Source organism: Schistocerca nitens, chromosome 10 (genome assembly GCF_023898315.1).
Source record: "Schistocerca nitens isolate TAMUIC-IGC-003100 chromosome 10, iqSchNite1.1, whole genome shotgun sequence".
NCBI classification, from domain to species: Eukaryota; Metazoa; Arthropoda; class Insecta; order Orthoptera; family Acrididae; genus Schistocerca; species Schistocerca nitens.
Genome location: NC_064623.1, coordinates 36995570 through 37010174, shown reverse-complemented (window position 1 = coordinate 37010174; position 14605 = coordinate 36995570). Strand labels below are relative to the sequence as shown.

The following is a 14605-nucleotide window of genomic DNA, read 5'->3' as shown; positions in this document are numbered from 1 at the left end:
GTGGTAAACTTACCAGTATCCTCACGGCCAGAACCCGGACTCCCATATGTCGCGAGCCACGTGTCTAAAACCGGCACTCGTACACCCATTTATTTATTTATTTACATAGTTTACCCCCACAATGGAGCACTAAAATCAAACGTAATACAACAGAGTCTACAATGATTAAGTTTAGATCTTAGCAGTCAGCAATTTCTTCGTTTCCCAAAACTTTTTCATTCGCTGTGATCTGGCTGCTCGTTCTTCTGCATATAAGACATACTTCTTCCGTTGTGACGGTTCGAATGTCAGCCGCGTGTATTTGTTCTTCAGAAGCAGTTTATCTTCTCTGTGTTGAATTTGGTGTGTGGTGATGTTCAGTTCATCCAGATCACTTTGTACTTCTTTAAACGAGATGTTTTTGGTTTTACTGTTCCAGAAGTAATGAGATTTTCACTCTGCAGCGTAGTGTGCGCTGATATGAAACTTCCTGGCAGATTAAAACTGTGTGCCCGACCGAGACTCGAACTCGGGACCTTTGCCTTTCGCGGGCAAGTGCTCTACCATCTGAGCTACCCAAGCACGACTCACGCCCCGTCCTCACAGCTTTAGTTCCGCCAGTACCTCGTACTTCACAGAAGTTCTCCTGCGAACCTTGCAGAATTAGCACTCCTGAAAGAAAGGATATTGCGGAGACATGACTTAGCCACAGCCGGGGGGATGTTTCCAGAACGAGATTTTCACTCTGCAGCAGAGTGTGCACTGAAATGAAACTTCCTGGCAGATGAAAACTGTGAGCCGAACCGAGACTCGAACTCGGGACCTTTGCCTTTCGCGGGCAAGTGCTCTGTCATCTGAGCCATCCTAGCACGACTCACGCCCCGTCCTCGCAGCTGTTCCAGAAGTAGTCAAAAAGCTGCTTCAGGACTCTAGTATTTGGTAGGCGAGATATGTGGCCGAAAAATGCAATCCTTCTTTTCCGCATTGTATCAATAATGCATCGACTTTCTTTATACACTACTGAATTGGGCAAGAGTCTCCACTGCCCATTAACTTGGTGTTTCTTACTGATAATTGTTCGGAATATTCTTCTATCAATTTTCTGTAATTTGCCAGTTGTTGCTTGATTATTTAGTCTGAACTGTGTTTCACTTGCATATATTGCTTCCGGTTTAAAGACGGAGGAGTAATGTCGAAATTTAGCATTTATTGAGAGAGATCGTTTTTTGTAGGTTGACCACGAGGTTCGCTGTGCTCGCTGAAGTTTTAATGTTCTACTATCTGTTGATGATCTTTCATTAACATTCCATGTAATAATCTCACCACGATATTTAAACTTTTTTACTACTTCAATTTTTTGACCATTATGGAGTATGATATAGAATGTGTCAACTGGGAAGCTGGGCATCATTTCTGTTTTCTCAAACGAAATTTGCAATCCGACTTTGCCGCTAATCGTTCTAGTTGTTCTATCTGAACCTTTGCATCCGTTATATATATTCTCGTACACGGGATACATGTTAGTTGAAATTCGCTTGCCCGGTGTCGGCTCATAAATACGACAACGCAGTTCAGAAGTAGGCCTACGATGCAATGTTCCTTTGAACATGCATACATGGATGCTTCTGAGTAATAAAGGTACTGCAATATCATACTTACATTTATATTCTGAAATACAGAAGAAAAACATTCAACTACCAAGATCGCTACCTGTACTTTATCTGTGATGACCGCTTTCGGCAGTCTAAGTTACCATCACCGAATCTCGAAAGCATACAGGTAAGCACACATAATCTCAATGAGGTTAGATGTAATGGGGTGTGGTGCCTAATTACATAACATGGATGCTATCAACATAACTTATCTAAATACAACAAAGAATCTCTATCATGTGTATAAAGTATCGTGATAAAGCATTCCGGGAACACGAAGAACGTGACACAGCGGCACGTGAGGGATTAAACAGGGTTTACATAAAATGTAATGCATGTCGCACCGACTACACAAGCTGACGTTCAGACAACAAATGAATGAATAATGAGATTCGGAAGTCAAAGAACACGGATGTTACGAACTACCAGGTCAAGTGGAAAATACTCGAGCACCCGCCCTATAGTACTGATCTCTCCCCCGCGATTATCACACCTTTGGTCCCTTAAAATAGGTCTTGAAGGTCTGACGATTACTGCCGGACGATGATGTGCCGAAGGTAGCTGCGGATCTCTTCAGGCAGCAGGACATTTTGTTCTAGCAGACAAGTACCTTCAACCTGCTGCCTCTGCAAGATGAGTGCCTCAATGCCCGTGGTGATTCTGAGTGATTACCATACCGATTCCAGATTGTACGGCCTTATAGCGGAAACATCGCACCCTTATATACTGATCTAATAGTCAGATGTAACTTCTTCTTCTTCTTTTGCTAGTGCCTTGTCCCATGGTTTCACAGGGTCGGCACGGTTAGGAACGGATTTGGCAAGGTTAGTTTTAAGGGGTGGCCAGATGTCCTTCCTGCTGCCACCCTGTACTCCCCGGGACGGAGTGATTGTACCCGAACTGTCTGCGCCTAGTGTAATCCATGGAAGAGTGCGGACGTGTTCGGATTTCTGCGAGTCTTGTAACTGAGAAGGAACGTGGGAACCAGCCCGGTATTCACCTAGCGGGATGTGGAAAACCGCCTAAAAACCACATCCAGGCTGGCTGGGTCACCGGCCGACGTCGGTAATCCATTGGGCGGATTCGATCCGCGGCCAGCACACCTACCCGAGTCCAGGAAGCAGCGCATTAGCGCTCTCGGCTAACCTGGCGAGTAACAGATGTAACCCATGATCAATTTTCAGTCTGCAGCGGAGTGTGCGCCGATTTGAAACTTCATGGCCGATTAAAACGATGTGCTGGACAGGACTCGAACCTCGAGCCTTTGATCGGATAGCTCAGTCGGTAGAGTACTAGCCCCCAAAAGGCAAAAGGTCCCAGGTTAGAGTCCCAGTCCGGTACAGTATTTGAACTGGCAGGAAGTTTCACAAATGTAACGTGTATTATATATGACGGTAGTATCTGTTCCCGAAAGAACACATACCGTGGATGACCATGCAGCTTTGCTAGAAATGAAATGATAATTAAATAGACACCCTAGCTGCAAACAGGCGTTGATATACTTCACTGGGGACATGTTGAAAATGTGTGCCCCGACCGGGACTCGAACCCGGGATCTCCTGCTTACATGGCAGGCGCTCTATCCATCTGAGCCACCGAGGGCACAGAGGATAGTGCGTCTGCAGGGACTTATCCCTTGCACGCTCCCCGTGAGATCCACATTCCCAACATGTCCACACCACTACATTCGTAGTGCGCCTAATAGATACTCATGAGTATGATGGGCAAACATCTATTAGGCGCACTACGAATGTAGTGGTGTGGACATGTTGGGAATGTGGATCTCACGGGGAGCGTGCAAGGGATAAGTCCCTGCAGACGCACTATCCTCTGTGCCCTCGGTGGCTCAGATGGATAGAGCGCCTGCCATGTAAGCAGGAGATCCCGGGTTCGTGTCCCGGTTGGGGCACACATTTTCAACATGTCCCCAGTGAAGTATATCAACGCCTGTTTGCAGCTAGGGTGTCTATTTAATTATCATTTCATAACGTGTATTACAGATACTAACAGCTGCACACAAACTCTGGTCGCAATAATATTCTCGAAGCATCAGATCAAGCGCTCGTTTCACATCTCAGGTATCAATTATATTGACGGAATGGAAATGGTTACACCATCAAGTACCAACCTGATATCAACGAATTTTCTTGCTATTGCCAGCCTGCATTGTAAATTGCCTATTGTATTGTATGTTAACCGGGGACCTAGAAACGACGGAGAGGCGCCGTCTCCGCCGCAGCCGCAGTGGTCCAAAACCCCACGACGACTACCGCAGTCCACTTCAGCCCTCCGCCGCCCCAAACCGAACCACTCTTTCAGAGTTATTGTGCGGTTCGGCCCTCGGTGGACCCCCCAGGGAACGTCTCACACCAGACGAGTGTAACCCTTATGTTTACGTGGCAGACTAATTGTGCTGTACGCGTACGTGGAGAACTTGTTTGCGTAGCAATCGCCGACATAGTGTAACTGAGGCGGAATAAGAGGAACCAGCCCGCATTCGCCGAGGCAGATGGAAAACCACCTAAAAACCATCCACAGACTGGCCGGTTCACCGGACCTCGACACAAATCCGCCGGGCCAATTCGTACCGGGGACCAGGCGCTCCTTCCCGCCCGGAAAGCCGTGCGTTAGACCACACGGCCAACCGGACGGGCCAAATTGCCTATACTTCTGATTTCTGCCGCAACAGCAAAACACGTCTTCTACCTTGAGCATCTCATTTACTTATCTAACAGCCACAACATCGCCTCACAAGAAACCGTCGAACATGAGTGGAGCTGGAACGAAAGTATGATGACCAGTCGACCTGATAAACAGGGGAGGGGAAAGTAGGATAGCACTGTTTTGAGGAAACGTTTCAACTTGTCGTGGTGTGGCAGCTTCGTGCAATAGACTGTCCCTTTCCTCTTCGCTGAAAAGAAGTACGCTTGTGACATCATCAGCGAGGTATTCTGTGGTACTTGTGTATCTTAAAGAGTTAGCCTGGGGATTAAGTCGATCCGCGTTGCTTGGCTTTATGGCGTCATCACAGCTTTAGCGCTTAATTTATAGCGAGATCTTAACGACTTGTGGGAGAGAATCTGGAGGAATCAGGTCTTCGGCGAAATCTTATGAATAAGCTTTGAGATATCTGCGGCGCCTCTGTTCTTCTTTACACCTACGATGATGAGGGAGATACAGTTTATGCAGATTTGTACACTCTAAGAAATGCTAGTTGTTCACACATGTCAATGTTAATGACGTCATATCTCCAGAATGTTCTGCAATCGTACAATTTTCCAGGTATATTCAGGTATTATTATTATTACTATTATTATTTCTTTCCTTTCTCAGACGTTATGTCTGGTTAAAAATGGAAAGTGACGTGGACCTTGATCAAGCGTGGCTTCCTTTTAACTGTACGGTATATGTTACATTGCATTTAGGAACTTTCGGGTAATTGAACATGTATCAAGAATTACAGATTTCTGAAGTTGTATAAATACGTCTGGATGTAGCTGTATTGCGTTGATGTACTGGTGGATATTGTGTGGTATGACTCCTGTAGTTGATAGTATAATTGCTATAATGCCAATTTTATCCTGATGCCACATGTCCTTGACTTCCTCAGCCAGTTGGATGTATTTTTCAATTTTTTCTCCTCTTTTCTTCTGTATATTTGTTGTATTTGGTATGGATATATCGATTAGTTGTGTAAATTTCTTCTTTTTATTGGTGAGTATGATGTCAGGTTTGTTATGTGGTGTTGTTTTATCTGTTATAATGGTTCTGTTCCAGTATAATTTGTATTCATCATTCTCCAGTACATTTTGTGGTGCATACTTGTATGTAGGAACGTGTTGTTTTATTAGTTTATGTTGTATGGCAAGTTGTTGATGTATTATTTTTGCTACATTGTCATGTCTTCTGGTGTATTCTGTATTTGCTAGTATTGTACATCCGCTTGTGATGTGATCTACTGTTTCTATTTGTTGTTTGCAAATTCTGCACTTATCTGTTGTTGTATTGGGATCTTTAATAATATGCTTGCTGTAATATCTGGTGTTTATTGTTTGATCCTGTATTGCAATCATGAATCCTTCCGTCTCACTGTATATACTGCCTTTTCTTAGCCATGTGTTGGATGCGTCTTGATCGATGTGTGGCTATGTTAGATGATACAGGTGCTTGCCATGTAGTGTTTTCTTTTTCCAATTTACTTTCTTCGTATCTGTTGATGTTATGTGATCTAAAGGGTTGTATAAGTGGTTATGGAATTGCAATGGTGTAGCCGATGTATTTATATGAGTGATTGCTTTGTGTATTTTGCTAGTTTCTGCTCGTTATATAATGAATTTTCTCAAATTATCTACCTGTCCATAATGTAGGTTTTTTATGTCGATAAATCCCCTTCCTCCTTCCTTTCTGCTTAATGTGAATCTTTCTGTTGCTGAATGTATGTGATTTATTCTATATTTGTGGCATTGTGATCGTGTAAGTGTACTGAGTGCTTCTAGTTCTGTGTTACTCAATTATTATTATTATTATTATTATTATCATCATATGCATCAATTACAGTAATACACATTTAGCAAAACAAAGAAATATATATAAAAATGAACATGTGAAATTATATACAGTACACAAGTTTTAAAACGGCTCAGATTACACCCCGATGTTGATGGACTCGATCCAGCGGAGTGCCTCGTGGGATGCTTGATGGAGCTTCTCAATGCCACCAGGGAAGCGTCTGATTGGACATTCATTCACAATGTGGCTCACTGTTTGGGTGTCACCGCTGTCACACATACTGTCACTTGAAAAGCCCCACTTGTGCATATTGTATTTGCACCTACCCTCTTCAGTCCGATATCTGTTTAACTGCACCCACACCTCCCTTGGTTGGTGGAAGCCTGGAACTGGAACAGTTGTACTGTCTACAAGTTCGTGGTTTCGGGTTCTTGTAGCTTGCCACTCACGTTTCCACTCGGCGTCCTGGTCGAATCCTGTGGATAGCATTTGGACTCCCATTTCATATGCTGGTCTTCTAGATTTGAGGTGTCTCGTGGGCAGTGATAGCAAATCGTCACGAAGAGGGATCGAGTTGTTTTCAGAAACGTGCTGACAGAGGTTTTAAAGAGCAGCCTTTTGACGTAGGTCTGGTGGACAGATGTTTGAAAGCACTGGTAGCCAGCAAGTAGGTGTAGGCCGGACTGTACCACTAATTACTCTCATAACTGAGTTCAGTTGGAAGTCTACTTTCACTACGTGGGCGCTTCGGAGCCAAACTGGTGCACAGTATTCTGCTGCAGAGTATACCAGTGCAAGGGATGACTGATGTGGTTGCTCCCCATGCACTGCCTGCCAGCTTTCTCACAAGGTTCACTCGTGTTTGTATCTTCTTGTCCAAGTTGGAAAGGTGTTTTTTGTATGTTAAAGTTCTGTACAGAGTGACTCCCAGGTATTTTGGGCTTTCGTTGCATCTGACTGTGCCAAGAGGGCCGAACTGTGGACTGATCTTTGCTGATGAAAAGCGATTAGAGAGATGGTACAGGCTTACCTCGGTTTTAGAAACATTTGGTCTCAGTCGCCATGTCTCAAAATACTCATAAAGTTTAGTAAGGCTGTTCGTTAGGTGTTCTTCACATTCAGAAAGGTCTTCACTCTGACATGAAATTTCCAGGTCATCTGCATATTGAAATTTTCTGCAGTTCAAATTCGGTAGGTATTTTCAGTGACATATATATGTGGATACTGTCTGCAAAATGTGTTGCGAATAGAGTTAGTAGTAAAGAGGTAATAACATAAAAACTCACTTCCATACTTCCATTTAAAATTTTACGGCGTGAACAGCGAGAGTGTAGGAAGCGATAAACTTTTTTCCTTTCATTGTTACGTGGGGGGCGTCTGGGAGAGAATGTTTGAAATTATGTGCTAGGAGAGTTTGTTCAAAGACGATAAGTGCTAGTAATTTAATTCCTAAGTGACTCATATAGATTTGTCATTTGATCAGCAATTTTTGTACGAGGGTTGCCCAGAAAGTAATGCATCCCCAATTTTTTTCTCAGCCGAAAACAATGATACGAATGCGAAACGTTACGTATGTATCATCTGAAGTCCCCTGAGTGAGCGCGCCAAGTTTCCGTCACTTCCGACAGATAGCGTAGCTGCAGGACAGTTCCAAAATGGCGTCTGTAGGTGATGTACCGGGTGATCAAAAAGTCAGTATAAATTTGAAAACTTAATAAACCACGGAATAATGTAGATAGAGAGGTATAAATTGACACACACGCTTGGAATGACATGGGGTTTTATTAGATCCACCCCATATTGCTAGATGCGTGAAAGATCTCTTGCGATCGTCGTTTGGTGATGATCGTGTGCTTGGCCGCCACTTTCGTCATGCTTGGCCTCCCAGGTCCCCAGACCTCAGTCCGTGCGATTATTGGCTTTTTGGTTACTTGAAGTCGCAAGTTTATCGTGTTCGACCGACATCTCTAGGGATGTTGAAAGACAACATTCGACGCCATTGCCTCACCATAACTCCGGACATGCTTTACAGTGCTGTTCACAACATTATTCCTCGACTACAGCTATTGTTGAGGAATGATGGTGGACGTATTGAGCATTTCCTGTAAAGAACATCATCTTTGCTTTGTCTGACTTTGTTATGCTAATTCACCGAGCGAGGTGGCGCAGTGGTTAGCACACTGGACTCGCATTCGGGAGGACGACGGTTCAATCCCGTCTCCAGCCATCCTGATTTAGGTTTTCCGTGATTTCCCTAAATCGCTTCAGGCAAATGCCGGGATGGTTCCTTTGAAAGGGCACGGCCGATTTCCTTCCCCATCCTTCCGTAACCCGAGCATGAGCTCCGTCTCTAATGACCTCGTTGTTGACGGGACGTTAAACAACACTAACCTAACCTATGCTAATTATTGCTATTCTGATCAGATGAAGTGCCATATGTCTGACATTTTTTTGAACTTTTGAATTTTTTTTGCTTCTAATAAAACCCCATGTCATCCCAAGCATGTGTGTCCATTTGTACCTCTCCATCTACATTATTCCGTGATTTATTCAGTTTTCAAATTTATACTGACTTTTTGATCACCAGGTACGTTACAAGCAAGGTGCCATCACTGAATTTCTCACTGCAGAGAAAGAAACTGTGGGGAATATTCAAAAACGCAGCATCTGCTGTCGACAGAAGTGCTGTTAGTCGCTGAGTACGGGGCTGAGGTCATCAGTGGGCGGTACGGCGGAGCTCCACGATTTGCAGCGGTCTGGGAGACCATCCAAGGTTGTCACACCTGACCTAGCCCCCTCGGTCTTCCACCTGTTTGGGCCGTTAAAGGATGCCATTCGTGAAAGACATTTTGAGGACGACGAGGAGGTGATTCGCACATTGAAGCACTGGCTACACCACCACGACAAGTATTGGTACCGACATGGCATACACGCCCTGGTTTCGCGCTGGAGGAAGGCCATAGAACGGGAAACGTGGAAAAATAAGGTGTGTAGATAAACTACCATTCTTTCGTGTGTGTAATTCTCATTATGTTCAATCAAGAATTGTTGAAGAAAAAAAATGTGGTGCATTACTTTTTGGTCGACCCTCGTAGTTCCTTTCCTTGTCGTTCATGAACTGAAGTATTTTTTCTATTACCCCAGGTTTATTCACAGTCACCTTCTTAATATCTATGTTTGTTGCTGCCCTTTTTAGAGGCGTCCTTTCATCTTCAACGGAATTGGCAGTGTCGGTTTTCATTAACGCAGAATGTGCAGTCTGAGAGAACCTCGTACATATCATTCATGTACGGTTCAGTAGTCTTACTACTTTCCACGTTGATCTTTACGGGCGATTCTCCTGAGCTCCAGCCTGCTCTTCACGATTACTAAATAATGGTTCAGGTCTGTGTCTGCACCTGGTACGCTTGTAGTCCAATATCTGTAATCCATCTGGAATCTTCTCGTGTCTCCGTGTCTTTCCAGTACAGTCGCTCCTCTTGTATGTCCTGACACACACAGTTAAGGAGGTGCTCTACAAGCCTGCATTCGGTTATTTATCAGCCAGCGGTAAGACCGTGGGTCTTTTCACGGTGTACAGTGAATGAATGTATATTCTTGCCCGTGCATCTGAAAGATGTATACAGCGTCGAAAACAGGTGTCCCACGGCGAAAATAAGACAAAAAGTCCTATAATCATACGTCTGGAACAAAATCTAGTTGCGATATAGCCCATGTTACTTACGTCGACATCGGCCAATAGTAAGTGGTGCAGGTGCTCTTCGTGTTGACGGTCATTGCTCATTTTTTACTGGTAATGTGGGCAGCGAGATGGATACAAGGCATCATATTTGTATTGCTAGGGATGTGTGGCTAGGATTTGTGGGTAACATACTCAAAGCGTCACTTATTTTACAGGAAAAAAGTAACACGTGCTGCTTATTACCAGTTTTAGAGCGACAAGTTACCACCCATATTTGGGATGTAGTTTATGCCAGCCTGTTTTCTATGCCTGGCACGAAATGAATGTTTTATGAGCGGTGAACCTCCTCGTTCCTTGCATTATCAGTCTACCTAAATTTCAACATTACAATGTAGCACCACATCTTAAATACTTCGATTCTCTTCTACTTCAGTTTTCCCATTGTCTGCGATTCTCTACCATACAAATCTATGCCCCAAACGTACATTATCAGCAACTTCTTCCTTAAATTTAGGCGAATGTTGGACACTAGTATATCTTTCTTGGCCAGGAATGCCATCTTTGTCTATGCTGGTCTGTTTTCATGTTGTCCTTGCTTCGTCCGTCATGTACCACTTTGCCTCCAACGTAGCAGAATTCCTTAGCTTCGTTTACTCTGGCATCATCAATTTTGATGCTACATTTATTCCTGATTTCATTTCTGCTACTCCTCATTACTTGCGTCATTCTTCAGTTTACTCTCAATCCATATTCTGCAGCTATTGCACCGTACCATTCAACATATCCTATAATTCTTCGTCAGTTTCACTGAAAGTAGCCATGTCATCAGCGAATCTTATTATTGATATTCTTTCGCCATGTGTTCTAATTCCACTCTCGAAACTTTCTTTCATTTTCATCATTGTCTCTTAGATTTAGGAACTGAACTGTAGGGGCGAAAGACTGCATCCCTGTATTACGTTTTTAATACAAGCGTTTCGTTGATGGTCTTCGAGCCTTATTATTCCCCATTGGCTCTTGTAGATGTTGCGTGTTATCTGCCTTTTCTAAAGCTTACATCTCTTTCCTGAAAATGTCGATTATCTTGAATCATTTTACAATGTCTAACGTTTTTTCTAGATTGACAAGTCCTATGAACGTGTATACTTCTTTACGAAAGAGGGGATTCTCACCGTGACGTTTATTTCGCAAAGAAATGCTAGATACGATCTCCATGCTATAAGCACTTTGCAACGCAAGCTATGTCAGATGATGTAGGGTTTTGGAAAGAGTCTTCGTGAAACCCGAGCCAACATCATCTTGTTGTTGCTACATTCAAGGACAGGCTTAACGCGCATCTCCACGCTAGCTTATCCTGCGCTAGCCTTTTCAACTGTGCGTAACTATCGCAACCTATTTCCATTTGAATCTCCTTACTGTGCACAAGACTTGGTCCCTCACTACAATTTTAGCCGCCCCCCTCTCCCACTTTCTTCCATTAACAAAATGACAGTTCCTTGAGGCCTCGCGACGTGCCCTAACAACTCGCCATTTCTCTTGATCAAGTTGCGCAATATGTGTGTTTTCACTTCGATTCACTTCTCTCTTCACCGGTTATCTGACGTTGCAATCTAATGTTAAGGATTTTTGTTAACTGAACCTTCGGTCGGTTCTTGGTAGTACAACATTATAATAACTGAAAAGCGCTAGTTTGCTTTTGTTCTACAGTATTACTTTCATTGTATTAACCGTTTTTCGGATTACAAAACCATCTTCACACATCTACTGAGTATTGTCACCAAAGGAGTTACAATGTTTGTAAATAACATTGGAAGAGAAGTTACGCGTCTAGATTGGGGCAGAAACGTACAGTAAATAACATCTTTACAATGTGGTGGTAAAGCAAAGTAAAAAGTAAAAAAATTGAACAGTAAATAAATGAAAACGGACTAAACAGGAAAAACTTGACACAAAACAGGAACAGCAAGCGCAAATAACAGTTTATATTAATAAACAAAACCAATAAAATAAAATAAAATTAGTATTGACAAGGCTATTTCAGGAGATATACAACATGGAGAGTGATACATAAACAAATTAAAACAAGAAAAAATTATCAGTGCACCTACGGAATATGTAATGAACTTAAACAATATCAATAGATAAACATAAATGAATAAATGCAGGAAAGTGGAGGAGTGTGAGGGAACATACAGTAAATGAAATCTTTGAGAGTGTGGTGGTACTGCATTTTAAAAGCTAAAAAAGGAGGCTGAACAATACACAAATACAAAAGGAGCAAACGGGGAAAAAATTAACATTTTACTCAAAACTGTGACTATGTAACAGTTTGCATTAGATAACGAACCAAGTAAAATAAAAACAATAGTTGATGAGACAACTACAAGTGGTATTAAACAAGGAAAGTAGTACAAGCACCAGTTAAAAGAAAGCTTTAACAATTGAAGCTACAGTCTATATGGATTACATAGACAATTTCAATAAAATAAAAGAACTTAATGAAAACAGGAAAATGGGAATGTGTAGGAAGAGACAATATGGGAAGTAATGAAAAACACAGAGGATTGTGTGAAGTTTAGTAGAGGGTTATTTAGGATCGGACCTGCACTGTGAGCTAGATGTATGTTAACAACGACCAGACACAGCTTAACACTTCACATAATCCTCTCTGTTTTTCATTACTTCCCACACTGTGTGTTCCTACATATTCCCATTTACCTGTATTCATTAAGTTCTTTTATTTTATTGAAATTGTCTATGTAATCCATATGGACTGCAGTTTCAATTCTTAAGGCTTTCTTCTAACTGGTACTTTTGTTACTTTCCCTGTTTAATACCTCTCGTAGTTGTCTCACCAAGTATTGTTTTTAATTTACTTCGTTCATTCATCTAGTGCAAACTGTTACATAGTCACAGTTTTCAGTACAATGGTAATGTTTTTTCCGATTGCGCCTCTTGTATTTATGCATTGTTTAGCCCCTTTTTTTACCTTTTAAAATGCAGTACCATCACACTCTAAAAGATTTCATTTACTGTATGTTCCCTCACACTCCTCCACTTTCCTGCATTTATTCATTTCTGTTTATCTATTGATACTGCTTAAGTTCATTACATATCCTGTAGTTGCATTGCTAATAATTTCTTCTATAAATTGGTTTGCGTATCACTCTCCATGTTGTATATCTCCTGAAGTAGCCTTGTCAGTATTAATTTTATTTTATTTCATTGGTTTTGTTTATTAATGTAAACTTATGTAGGGTTGTTGTTACTGTTTTGTGTCAAGTTTTTCCTGCTTACTTCGTTTTTATTTATTTACTGTTGAGTTTTTTACTTTTTACACCCGCGCAGGATTAGCCGAGCGGTCTCAGGCGCTGCAGTCCTGGACTGTGCGGCTGGTCCCTGCGGAGGTTCGAGTCCTCCCTCGGGCATGGGTGTGTGCGTTTGTCCTTAAGATAATTTAGGTTAAGTAGTGTGTAAGCTTAGGGACTGATGACCTTAGCAGTTAAGTTCCATAAGATTTCACACACATTTGAACATTTTTTACTTTTTACATTGCTTTACCATCACGTTGTAAAGATGTTATTTGACTAAGTTTAGACGTGTTATTTACAAACATTGTAACTTCTTTGGTGACAATACTCAGTAGATGTCTGAAGATGGCTTTGTCAACCGAAAACCGGTTAACACAATGAAAATAATACTGTAGAACAAAAGCAAACTAGCGCTTTTCATTTATTACGGGTTTTTCTTTACCAGGAAAATTTAGATACTTCTACTCTCTTTTTAATTGAACTGTTACCCTAGTTTCACTTTCTCGCAAGACTGAACGTTACAGAAACACTTACAGGAAAGACTTCGTACCATTTAAGTTTAATTTCACTGTTAAAGAATTTCTCCTTTTCAGAAAAGTTCTTACTACTACTGCCAGCTTGCATTTTACATCTTTACTGATTCCGTTCCTCAACATCGCCTGACTTAGTTCGAGAAGACTCCTATACCCTTTATTTACTGTTGTTGATATTCATCTTCCAATTTCTTTTCAGGACGCTATTCATTCCGATGAACTGCTCTTCCTAGTCCTTTACTAGAATTACAGTGTCATGAGCAAACTTCAATGTATTTTTTTTTCTCCTTGAATATCTCGTTGGTTTCCGTTACTGCATGCTCGGTTTTTTAAAGTACGTAATGGTCCCACCACTTACGTATCTAAGACGTGAAGTGGGCGTGTGTTGTCACAAACGTTTAGACGCGACTTCTGCCCTTCACCATTTATGGTCCCTCAAACTTTTTTTCTGAGTCATCAGTCTTCTGACTGGTTTGATGCGGCCCGCCAACGAATTCCTCTCCTGGGCCCACCTCTTCATCTCAGAGTAGCTCTTGCGACCTACGTCCTCAACTATTTGCTGCTCAAACTAATGCTCCTCAAACTAAAACTAGACAAAAGGGTGACGAAAGTGAGGGCCTCCTCAGGGTGTGAGGTTTCTCGTGTGAAAAGCTGCAGACATCGGTGTGCGGCGACGCCGATGTCAGCGAGCTACGTTGGCTGTGAGGTACACGGACTCCTACGTGTGGAGATGGTCTAGTGCGTGACGTAACCTCACCGAACAAAAAAATTACGTCAGCGCCAGGAGAGATCATTCGGCGAGGCAGACAGACAACAACGTTCTTTAGGCACATCATATCCAGCTGCAGCGTCAGATCCCGTTGGAGCTACCGAATGGCGGGAATGTTGAATGCTACGTTTCACCGGCTTGTGTTTTATACGCGGGGCACCTGGTCATTA

The 14605-nt window shown here is 42.4% G+C and overlaps 1 protein-coding gene and 1 non-coding gene across 2 annotated transcripts in view; both read right to left on the bottom strand.

The window, feature by feature from the left end:
- The window catches only part of LOC126210649 (echinoderm microtubule-associated protein-like 2), a 664635-nt gene that overhangs the window by 446350 nt on the left and 203680 nt on the right, over positions 1 to 14605 (bottom strand). The gene's annotated exons all lie outside the window — the stretch shown is intronic.
- Positions 3160 to 3234, bottom strand: Trnat-ugu (transfer RNA threonine (anticodon UGU)). Its single transcript has one exon. It is a non-coding gene; the product is annotated as a tRNA-Thr (tRNA).